General features: G+C 40.3%; 1 long non-coding RNA gene across 1 annotated transcript; it reads left to right on the plus strand.

Moving 5' to 3' along the window:
- Positions 1-898: 898 nt before the first annotated feature.
- On the plus strand, positions 899-10,025 carry LOC116577434. The gene is made up of 3 exons (XR_004280509.1): positions 899-977; positions 8,830-9,092; positions 9,787-10,025. It is a non-coding gene; the product is annotated as an uncharacterized LOC116577434 (long non-coding RNA).
- Positions 10,026-11,985: the final 1,960 nt, after the last annotated feature.

Genomic DNA, 11,985 nt, shown 5'->3' on the forward strand with positions numbered 1-11,985 from the left:
TGGAGAATTATAGAATTTGTAAAAGAAAGGAATGGCCATTCCTCAAGCTACAAGCAACAGGCTTCTCATGGGGCTCTGAGACCTCAAGTTCAAACCCACCCTGGGCATGGATGAAAAGGTAAACATCTAATACCCTTTGCACGTGACTAAGAGTCATATACTTAGACCAATTTGTCTTTTCCTTAACAAGGAGAAAAAAGTACACTAAACAAATGTATGCACTTATGAGGATGTACCCCCACTCTCCTGAGGTAAGTGCCATCTGTTTCTCTAAACAAGCTTCTTCTTCATTCTGCTTTCACTTTCTCTCCCAGATGCCTCCCTTGCACCTCCATATTCAATTGTATACCCAATGTGGGATTTTTTTTCAAGGAACCATTAGAGACAGAATGAAAGAAATATGCAGATATACTGGAAGGGGCTGGCAATAAGAGGAAATCTATGTCATGCTCTGGGTACAACAAGGAATCTTCAGCTGTGGATCTCATGATGTTTCCAGCGGAAATTTAATGGAGCCTTGAGTTAGTCCCAGAAAACTTCCAGGCCATTCCTGGCTCCAAACCTTTGACGATCTTCAGGGATCTAGGATAAATACAAAACCAAAATCTGCCTATCTCCCCAATAAGGGACCAAGTAACATTAAGAATGTCTAAAAACTGGGGCGCTTGGGTGGCTCAGTTGGTTAAGCTGCTGCCTTCAGCTCAGGTCATGATTCCAGGGTCCTGGGATCAAGCCCCACATCAGGCTCCCTGCTTAGTGGAGAACCTGCTTCTCTCTCTCCCTCTGCCTGCTGCTCTGCTTACTTGTGCTCTCTGTCAAATAAATAAATAAAATCTTTAAAAAAATATATCTAACAACTAAAAAATGTTGACACCAAAATCTTCCCTCTCTACCATGAAGTAACTCCAATTACAGATGACCGCTGCTTGAGACTTGGAACTTAGAAACGGTGTATTGACGACTTCCAGTACTGTCAGGTAAGCTGGGAATGGAGCAGAAGTTAGCTTGAGACATGCCCACTGAGATGAAACAAGGGATGATTCCAGAGTTGCTGCAGGTCCTATAATGCCCAGTGTCCGTGGGGCTATACTTGCCTCCATCTTCATTTTGGAAATGGCTGTACCAGAAGGTTGCATCCAATCAGTGAAGGCTGGAAATAGCCTGGTGGATACTGACCAGTCTAACAGCTCAGGTACTCACACTCTCTAGTGTCTTATTCAAAGCTAGAAAACCAGGTCAATAACTGAGTCACTAGAGCTAGGATCTCCAGAATCCAGACTAGTGAACTAGCCAAGTAAACTGGCTGGACTAAGGAAAGGGCATTAAAGCTATAGTTCTAGTCTGACTTGAGTGTATACAGGGTAAGAAGTTAGTGAACGGGGCTATGCTCCAAATTTACCTGATCCCTTGTGGTCATATTTAATACTGACAGTAGCTCTCAGATGTAATTAGTAGCAAGCAGCGTGGGATCCCCTCAGTCACCTGGAGTCACTGAATCTTGGATCTGAGCATAATACAATACCAGCCTGGAATGGAAGTCATGCTGCATTATCCATTTCCATCAGGAATAGCTCAGAGAGCTGAGCCTGCAGCTGGGGAGCATAAGCAGAACCAGCTGTAACCAGCTGGGGACCCAGAAACAGTGAAAGCGAGTCTAGGGCTAATGCAGCACGGAAAAAGCTGTGTCTTTTCTCATGTCCACCATAGTTACCATATAGGAGCTCCCTTGTTAACTGCCAGAATTGGTATCCACTAAAAATAATAGTTCCAACCACAACAAATTAATATATGACACCAGCGTGCAGAAATGTAAGGAAAGGGAAACTGAAAACCATCCTTTTGCCTTGAAACAAAAATCCAACGCTACTGGTTACTTCTTTCATAAGCTTCTAATTTACATCTTTACTTTCAAATGTTGCTTCCTCAGTGAATAAAAAATATCTGATGATGAGACAGGAAAGAGAAAAAAAAGGTATTTATGGAGAAAGCTTTAGCTCCATATTGCTATAAATATTTCCCAAAATCAAAGTTTTAGTTATGGGGGGGGCAGATTTTAAAGGATGGGTTTTTGTTGCTTCTCCTTCTTAGAAAACTTAACTTGGGACATAACTATCACATTAATGGTAAAGACAACATATTCTATCTGTGAAAGTCAGTATTAAAATTTATCAGGAAAACAGTAAGTATTTGTAGTACTAGGGTAAAAATTACAACAGGGTATTGTAGCTACTTGTAGGAAGGAAAATTAAATTCTATCCTTCTTTGACCAACTCTGCAACTGACCTTTATGAACTTTAGTAACTGAATGTTATATTTCCGAAATACAATAGTATTTTCTCCATTAGAATGTGAAATCCAGAAAGGCAGGGAATTTGGTCTGTTTTATTTACTGTTGTCTTTCTTGTGCATAAAGTATAGTAAGTATTCAGTAACTATGGTAAATCAATGAATTAATTCAGGGAGTATGAGAGACACTAGTACCCATTTAGGTGTCTCAACAAGGGCTCAGCTGTTCCCAAGACTTCATAACATCACCTTCTTCTTCCTTCCACTCAATCTATCATGGAGGGTTTGGGTTTACTGAAAACCAGAGAAGGGCTCTCTGTGAGCATTCCATGTGGTTCTCCTCTGACTCTAAAGAATCCAGTGGAAAAGTCAAAAGATGAGTGTGAGGCCACGGTATTCCTGGGAATACTTCAGAATGCACAGAATCAGGGGCTGTGGATAGTCACAGGACACAATTCTTCCAGCTTCTGCTCTTGATCACAAACAGCAGAATAAAAGGATATGCTGCTTCCCTTTAGGACCTGAGTTGTTACTTCAGTTGATTTTTACCCTCTTTCTAAAAACCCTGTTATCATAACCATGCTCATGGTTAATACACTCACTGAAATATTTCCATTGACAAAGGGCGCCATTGTGCTACTTCCCATACAAGAATAATCATGACTTCTTTTGGACTTGGATTCTTGTAGGTTTTTCAGTCACCTTTGTCCAAGAAGAAAGGGCACAGTCAAGGTGCTGATTCTGCCAAATTCAGTCAAACATCCTGAAATGTTTTCCAACATTTGGAATTTGACAAGATTCCCAAGGACATTTGGCTTTGGTCCCCCTTTTCTCCTTAAATGCTGAGCCCAAACAGAAAATGTAATCAATCTACTTCAGAGTCATTTTCCCAAAACTCATCCAAATTTTCCCTAGTAAGCCTATTAGATGTCTTTGTCTTCGTGGGCCTAACACCTTCCTTCTCACGTTTTATTTCCTGGAACTAGGAAGCAGAGGGGGCCAAGAGTAACAGGACTCCATTTCAAACACAATCTGTAAAATCAGGTGCTGGGGATGGAGGGTCAGGAGTCTCACTCCCAGAATTACAGCTGTGACACATCTGAGGGGGAATTAAGGGAGTCTCTAGAACAAATGTACCCTTGGAAGGCCAGAGAATACAACTAAGGATAAAGATCCTCTCCAACCCATATCCAGCAGCAAGTGGGGGCCAACACCTCACCACAGTTCATGGTGAGAAAGTTGGAAGCAAAGATTCCACTAACTCCTGCTGTTTGGTGGTGATTATACTGTGAATACTGGACTTGGAACACAAGAAGGCCTATAAGATCCACCTAAGACCTTTCAATATGGCCCTGAATCGCAAAGTAAGATAAAAATGGGTCAAAGTCCTAACTCCTAACTAATAAATACACTTACTAATTTTGTGACCTTGGGCAAGTTCCCTAGTATGTCTAAACTTATGTTTTTCTGTTCTAAATAAAGATAATAAAACCTTCCTGGCATATTTATTATAACACTTCAGTAAGATTATAAAGCTTAGCACAGTGCCTGGCATTTGGAAAGTACTCAATGACAGCTATTTGTTTTATTAATGTTGATTTTTATAATAGCTTTATGGAGATATAATTCACATACCATACAATTTACACATTTTTTTTCAACTTACCAAAGTGTATGTATTTAAAGCATATACTTCGATGGTTTTTAATATATTCACAGAGTTAACCAACCATCACCATAATAAAGTTTAGAACATTTTATCACCACAAAATAAACTCCATACCCATTAGAAGTCATTCCCCATTTCCCCCCAGTCATAAGCAACCACGAATCTCCTGTTTTTCTCTACGGATCTTCCTATTCTGGACATTTCATACATACAGAATGATGCAATACATGGTTTTTTGTGACTGACTTCTGTCACTTAACAATGTTTTCAAGGCTCATCAGTATTGTAGCAAGTATCAGTTCATTTCTTTTAATTGATATGATATTGTGTGGGTATACCACATTTTATTTATTCATTCATCAGTGATCAAAAATTTGAATTGTTTCCATTATTTGGCTATTATCAGTAATGCTGCAATCAACATTCATGTACAAGTTTATGTACTTGTCTATAAGATATGAAGACATATAAGATATGAAACAGTTCCATATCTTTCCAGTAGATCTTACGGTGATGTTAACTCTATGTTCATCCTTTTTATAAAAAAAATAAATTTACTTGAGAGAGAGAGAATGAGCACTAGCAGAGGGGAGAGGCAGAGGGGGAGAGAAAGAGGTGATGTGGGGCTCCATACCAGGACCCTGAGATCATGACCTGAGCCAAAGGCAAATGCTTAACCAACTGAGCCACCCAGGTGCCCCATGTTTATCTTTTTGAGATGTTTCCCAAAGTGGCTGCATCATTTTAAACTCCCTTTGGCAGTATATGAAAACTCCAACTTCTCTCCATCCTTGCCAACACTTGTATTGTCTTTCTCATTACAGCCATTCTAGTGGGCATAAAGTGGTACTTCACTGTGGTTTTGATTTGCATTTTCCTGATGGTTAATGATGTTGAGCTTCTTTTATATGCTTACTGGCCATCTGTAGATGCCTATTCAGATCCTTTTCTGTTTTTTTTTTTTTTATTTTTTTTTCTCTATTTATTATTGAGTTGTATGTAGATGTTCTTTACATATTGTAGATACAAGCCCCCTAACAGATAAATGATTTACCAACACTTTCTCCCATCCTGTGGGTTGTCTTTTCACTTTTTTAATGATATCCTTTGAAGCAGAAAACTTATCATTTTGATGAAGTCCAATTTATCTGTTTTTTCCTTTTGCTGCTTATGTTTTCAGTGTCAAACCCAGTGTCATGAAAATTTCCTTCTGTGTTTTCTTTTAAGCATTTTATAGCTTTAGCTATTACATTTAAGTTTTGGATCCATTTTGAGATCATTTTTGTATATGGTGTGAGGTTTGAGTTCAACTTCATTCTTTTGCATGCAGATAGCCAGTTGTCCCAACACCATTTGTTGAAAAGATTATACTTCCCCACTGTATTTTTTGCTACCCCCTGTGGAACATCACCTGATCACAAATGAGAAGTTTTATTTCAACTCTCAATTCTAATCCATTGATCTACATGTTTATCCTCAAGCCAGTACCACCATACTGTCTGGATTAATGCCAATTTGTATTAAGTTCTGAAATCAAAAACCATGAATCTTCCAATTTTTTTCTTTTTTTCAAGATTGTTTTTCTATAAACAAGATCACATCACCTGCAAAAAAAGACAGTTTTACATCTTCCTTTCCAATCTAGATGCCCTTTATTTCTTTTTCTTACCTAATTATCCTGGCCAGAACCTCCAGTACAATTTCTGAACAGAAGTGGCAAGAACAGACAACCCTGTCCTCCTCTTGATCTTAGAAGAAAAGCTTTTAGCCTTTCATCATTAAGAATGATGTTTGCTGTGGGTTGTTCCTGGATGCTCTCTACCAGGTTGAGGAAATCTCCTTCTATTCTGTTTGTTGAGTGTTTTTATCATGAAAGGGTGTTACTGTTACTATACAAAAATGCAGCAGTTCTCTTTTTTCTCTTTTTTCCTCTCTTCTTTCCCTTTTTTGATTTCTTTCCAGAGCCTGGTAGGACACCAGGATGACATCAGGAAAGAGGAAACTGGGAGCTGCTGTGTGTCCATTCCCTGAAGTGCTCTATGACCAAGCATCTGCCACCTCCTCCTTCCTGTCTGCACTCCTGACCTAGTGGTGCCCTTGTTGTTCTGGCAAAAGTCACATCCCTTCCTCTTCGATCTGCTTTGCTGGCCTACTGTCTACAGGTTCTGGATCCCTGCCTTCCTGTCACTCTTCTTCAGGGTTCAGATCCTTTTTCTATCTCTTTCCAGGTGTCCTAGACTACTCTGGCAGCCAGTGGTGTTTGGAAAGCTAAAGGCTGTTTTCCAGGCAGTAGAATTTCCTTTTTATTCCTGTACCAATTTGATTGCACAAATATTTCATGAGAACTTTTTAATGCCAAGCATTGTACTTCTTTGATCCTGATAATATTCACAATAACCCCACTGTGTTATTCTTAGTTTGGTCCCATTTTACATAACAGAAAACAGAGGCTCCCCATGGCCAATCTGTCTGAGGTTACATAATGTAGTAAGTGGCAGAGCCAGAATCTGATTATAGATCTGTTTCTTTGGAGCAAAGGAGAGGAACATGCATATAGCTCTAACTATAAGACTGAACTCAGGGCATTAGTTGCCATACTGAAATAGCTAGGAAGAACTAGGAAAGTGGTACACCTCATTCCAAACACAAGGCTTCTGTTGCTCTGGCTTTTGCCAACTTGTCCAGACATATCTTGCAAAAACACAAGCCCACCCATTTAAGACATGCTGAATCATATCATGCTATCTCTACTTCTGTGCAGTTGGATATGCTCTTATCTCTGGCTCAAAAACACTCTCTTCTACTCAACTGCCAACTTTTAGATGTCTGACAATTCCTATTCCTACTTTCATACCCAATACAAGAATCACCTTCCCTGGGAAGTCCTGCTCCACACTAGGCTGTGCCCTATTATATCTCTTATGTACCTAGCCATAGCACTCACCACATTTCTGTCCTCCTTCCTCTCCCCTAAGACAGATAAATCATGAGCGCCTTCAAGGTGGAGCCATGGTTAGTCTCCCTGTCTCTAAGGATAGTTCCTGGCCCTTTGTTTTTTAAATAACTGAATCTTCAGGAGAGCTCCTACAAACAGATGCCATCTCTAGTAGCAGATTTAAACCACCTCTCTACTGAAATAAATTAAGAGTTGGAGCTCTTGTTCCCTTACATTCTGGAGAATCTGAATCCGAAATCAAGGGGTTCAGGCCTATGAAATTTGAACTTAAAACAGTAAAACCACCTTTCCACTCTGCAAAACACAACTCATAGTCACGAGGTCACCATGAGGCAGACCTCAGGAAAGAGGATAATCCAAAGGAGGAAACAAACGGTCTCAATTTAAATACAGAGAAAGAGCACCCTCATGCTCTTATGCACTTCTTAACACCTAGGAATCCACTGTCAGTGCCAGAGACCACTTTTAGATTAAATAGTACAAGCCACCCATTTCTTCAGCTACTAAACAAAATGACAATTTTTTTACTTCTGACTCAAAGCCAATGCAGTGAAAAGATGCCAGCTATAGGGTGTTTTGGGGGGCTCTTTGTGGCAATTCTGAGAGTAAAGCTTTAATGCAGCCACCTTTTGCTTTCTCCTCTAAGAGAAAGCTGTGAGGTCAGGCCCAGGATGACAACGTCTAATAGCTCCCAAAAGGCTCCTGGTCTTAATCCTTGCCAATTTCCCTCCAAGCCCTGGCACATCTTGGGCTGAAGGCACACATGTTATTTTCATTTAGGCATGAATGCTGAACCACTGGGTGCTTTTTTTTTTTTTTCTGGGATTTCTGTTAAATGTCTACAAAATGTGGTTTTAAGATATATTACCCCTGGTCATTTATCTAACAGACCATACTGCGATCTGTAAGCTCCATCCTTCTTGCAGCTTTCACATTCTATTAAAACGGGATCTCTTACCAGGAAATTTACTCAGACAGGGGAGTTCATTTGAGGTTGAAACTGTAAAGTGGCCAATTATCTCTCAGCCATTGGGTGCATTCGATCTTTACCCCAAGCTTTGGAAATAAAGACAACATTTAGCAAACGTTCTGCTCCAAAGCTAATGTTTTGGAAAGAATAACAGCATGTTGGGAATAAATTACATGGTCTTTAGTGCATTTTAGTGTTATTGCCTGTTAACACGCAGTGTGGTGTGCCAACTCATGAGAGAACTCCAGTCTTCTAAGGAATCGATTTCGAATTGTTGAGTTTATGGCGTCCGTGTTGTATCGTTGAACAGACTAGGAGTACAGGAGATTGTGCCTGTGGAATCTGACCTGGGGAAGCTACGAATCATAAGTTGTCCTTCCATTCTAATAATACCCAGACCATCCGCACACTCTGGATAATGACATTTGAGGCTTTTCATCTACGACTTACCTAGTTTCCTACTTCATGGGTTATACTGATCCTAAAACCAGGTATTCTGGTAAGTATTCAGGTAATCCAGAATAGGTAAACCCACAGAAGCAAAAAGTACATTCCTCGTTTCCTAGCACTAGGAGGATGGGGCATTGGGTAATCCTGGCTTAAAGAATGTGGGATGCCTTTTGGGGGTACTAAAAATGTTCTAAAATTGATTGTGGTAAGGGTTGCCCAAATCTGTGAATAGACTGAAAACCCCTGAACTGTTACTTTAAATGGGCAAATTGTATGGTATGTGAATGATTCCTCAATAAAGCTTGTTAAAAAAAAAAAAAAAAAAACTTTCCTTCACGAAAAAAGGAAAGATGTTAATAATTCAGATGGAAAACACAGAAAACTAAAGTCAGGTGCCACAGAATGTTAAGGAAGATCCAAAACTGCTTAACTCTCTTAAAGCTTTGGATGATATTCTTTCTCCTGGGACCCTCGCAACCTCTCTTGGTATATGTTTAGGTTCAGAGGTTAGGAGAGAAGGCCCTACAGGCGAAGAGAGCTTCTGTAACTGGACAGAAATGAAAGCTATGGGAACACAGCAAAAGATGTCCTGGCACCAGAAATACCAGACTGGGGGCCCTCAGTGAAGTCCCTCTGCAATGTGTGAGAGAACTCCAGTCTTCTAAGGAATCGATTTCGAATTGTTGAGTTTATGGCATCTGTGTCGTATCGCTGAACAGACTAGGAGTACAGAAGATTGTGTCTGTGGAATCTGACCTAGGGTAAGCTACGAATCATAAGTTGTCCTTCCATTCCAATAATATCCAGACCATTTGCACCTCCCTTACAAAGGTACCTTACAAAGGTACCTCCCTTACAGCTGCTCATAAGCAAGGTATTGTATTTAAAGGGAAAAAGAGGGAAAGGTGATTTTGTTAGGCTGAGAGACAGCTCCTGTCACTGAGGCCTCTCCATTCTAACAACAACTTACTGGGAGACAACTGGGAGAGCACTACCCCCAAACTCAGGCAGCCTCCCATGTTCCCTGGGCAAAGGGCTCTGGCATCAGGGTTGTACACAAAGGAGATCAACCAGAACAAGCCCTGTGCCAACCTGGAAGCTAAACTACTATTCCACAAACACATGATGCAAACCTCTCTCTCAGGCCCCATAAGCTGCCATAGAAATTCTTCAGACAGAAGAAGAAATTATATTTCATGCCTCCATGATGTATCTTTTATTGGAGTAAGTTTATTTTATTTAAAAAGGTCCATCAACCACCTTCACCTTCACTGAAGTGGCAGGCCCCTCTCTGCCACCATTTTTTGTTTGTTTATTCCCCCGATTTCCAATATTTACTAAAAAGCAATTTGATTGGGTATATTTAATATACATAATTCCAAGTATTTTTAAATGTGATACTTTTTAAACTTTTAAACTAATTCAAATATTTTAAATGACAAATTGCTTTCATAGGTCACACTGAACTTCCAAGGAACATTGCACATGAGTTATCTTAAAGAAAAGTTCATCCAGAGATTTTTCTACAGGAGTGTGGATGTGCATTCCAGGTTTGATGTCCTCACTAACCAGGGACCGCTGCTTCCTCACTTTGACAATCAAGACTTGTCACCATTTTTTGCTGCCCTTGTCCTCTACATTTATTGTAGCTGGAACAAAGACCGAGCTGAGGGTTTAGTTAAAGTGATGGTACAGCATTGGCACAGAGCTCAATCTTTCCTCTCCTCTTGGAAAGGGCCTGCAACTGGGTGATGGTTCTGCCAGTTCCATAGAGGAGTTCTTCAAAGCTTGTGGTTCAAACTCAGCTAAGTGATGTGCTGCCACCCTCACTCTTCTAATCTCCATTTTCCTAAAAGAACCAAGGAGAAAGAGCTCTCTTGTCCAGTACTCGCCATCATCTACCTTCTATGACAACGCAGGCATTGGCTTTGGGAAGCTGCCAAGTTTCTGGTGTGGGACTTGAACCCTTGGCCTCCCATGCAAAAGTAATGATGCTACCAGCTGAGTGACACAGGCCTATTTCCTGAGTCAATGACTGAACAGATCCAAAGGTATGCAAGGCATTTCTCTCCCACCGCCAGCCTCACCCAGCCTTGGCATGGCTGCTGGCATCGCCAGAGCCGTCCTCCCTTGGGAGCAATTACCGGGCCACTCCCAAGTTTCCACAGTGCAGAGCTGTTTGTCAGCTTGTTAGTGCATTTCTTCACCTTCAGTTTTCCTAACCTGAAAATAACTAGAATAAAAACTTACTTTAATGAACAATTTTGACCCTTTTTTTCCTTTCCCCCCTCTTCTCCTATATAGTAGCTGTTTTATTTTCAATGGGAGCCATTACTTCATGGCAGAGTAAACAAATTTACATTTCCCTTTATTTTTCAGGCCTCCACCCTCTAGAATATTTATGAATAAGCTCACATTCTAGAATGAAGATAAAAATACTCGGGATATCAATGAAGCAAAAATAGGAAAAATCGGTTTGTGTCCTCCACACATTGAGTTAGCTTCTGGTAAGAAATGTTCTTAAGAAATATTGGCCAAAATGGAGAAACACTCTTCTACAATTAGTCACATAAAAATTGATGACATATGGGGGAAGAAGAGCAAGGATCATAAAAACCTAAAGTAGAATATCAATATTCTTCTGTTGTTGTTATAATAGTGTTTAAATGTCTACTTATTTATTTTACTTTTAAGTAGGCACCATGCCCAGCATGGAGCCCAAAGCAGGACTTGAACTCACAACACTGAGATCAAGACTTGAGCTGAGATCAAGAGTTGGATACTTAATCAACTGTGCCAACTGTGCCACCCAGGCGCCCCATGTCTTTCATTTTTAATGAGGAGGAAAGGGAAATAGCGTACCAATACACACACACACACACACACACACACACACAAACACAGAGTAACCCTGCTCCTTTAGTTTGGTGTGTTAATAACTGGATATAAAACTAACCCTCAATCTATCATTCCTCTTCTTTTTCCCTTTCTCGCTTGCCAGGCATAACTCTTTTCTCAATCACTCTGGGAATAGCTGCCACTTCCAGATTTCCTGCAGCTGCCTACTCCCCTCATGCAAGGAGTGATAAACCCCATGGCTGCAGAGGACACATGACTGACTGTCTTTCAGAAGAGATGTCTGAGAACTCTTAACAAAAGGTCCTTCTCATAGCTCAATGACAGAGGTGTAGATTCCCAAAGGCTTAGTAAGGCATCCACATCTCATCCCCAGTTTACTCCTAATAAGATGAAGTGGGAAGAACTCACTGACAGAGTTAACAGGCTTGGGCATCTGAAACTCCAGGCCAGGTAAGGTTGCAACCCAATAATTCTCATCATTTGCCTCACAGTCTGTCTGCAATTTTCCTAAGTCATCCCTAAAACATGGAGGTAAGAGTTGAGAATTATAACTTCAGTTGAATGGATTCCATTGGCAATGCTGTCAGTCTGACCTAATTTTTTTAAGTGCTCATCTCATATTTTCTTATGAAGATCTAGAGCAGGGGAAGAATCCAACCTACTATTCCTATGTTGTATGTTTATGTGTAGCTATCATAACAAGCTATAGTGACAGACAAATGCCTAGGCTCAAATCTTAGTGGTATCATTTTTTAGTCTGGACTAATGATTTAACATCTTTGAGCATCATCTTCC

This window comes from Mustela erminea, chromosome 18, assembly GCF_009829155.1.
Source record: "Mustela erminea isolate mMusErm1 chromosome 18, mMusErm1.Pri, whole genome shotgun sequence".
NCBI lineage: Eukaryota > Metazoa > Chordata > Mammalia > Carnivora > Mustelidae > Mustela > Mustela erminea.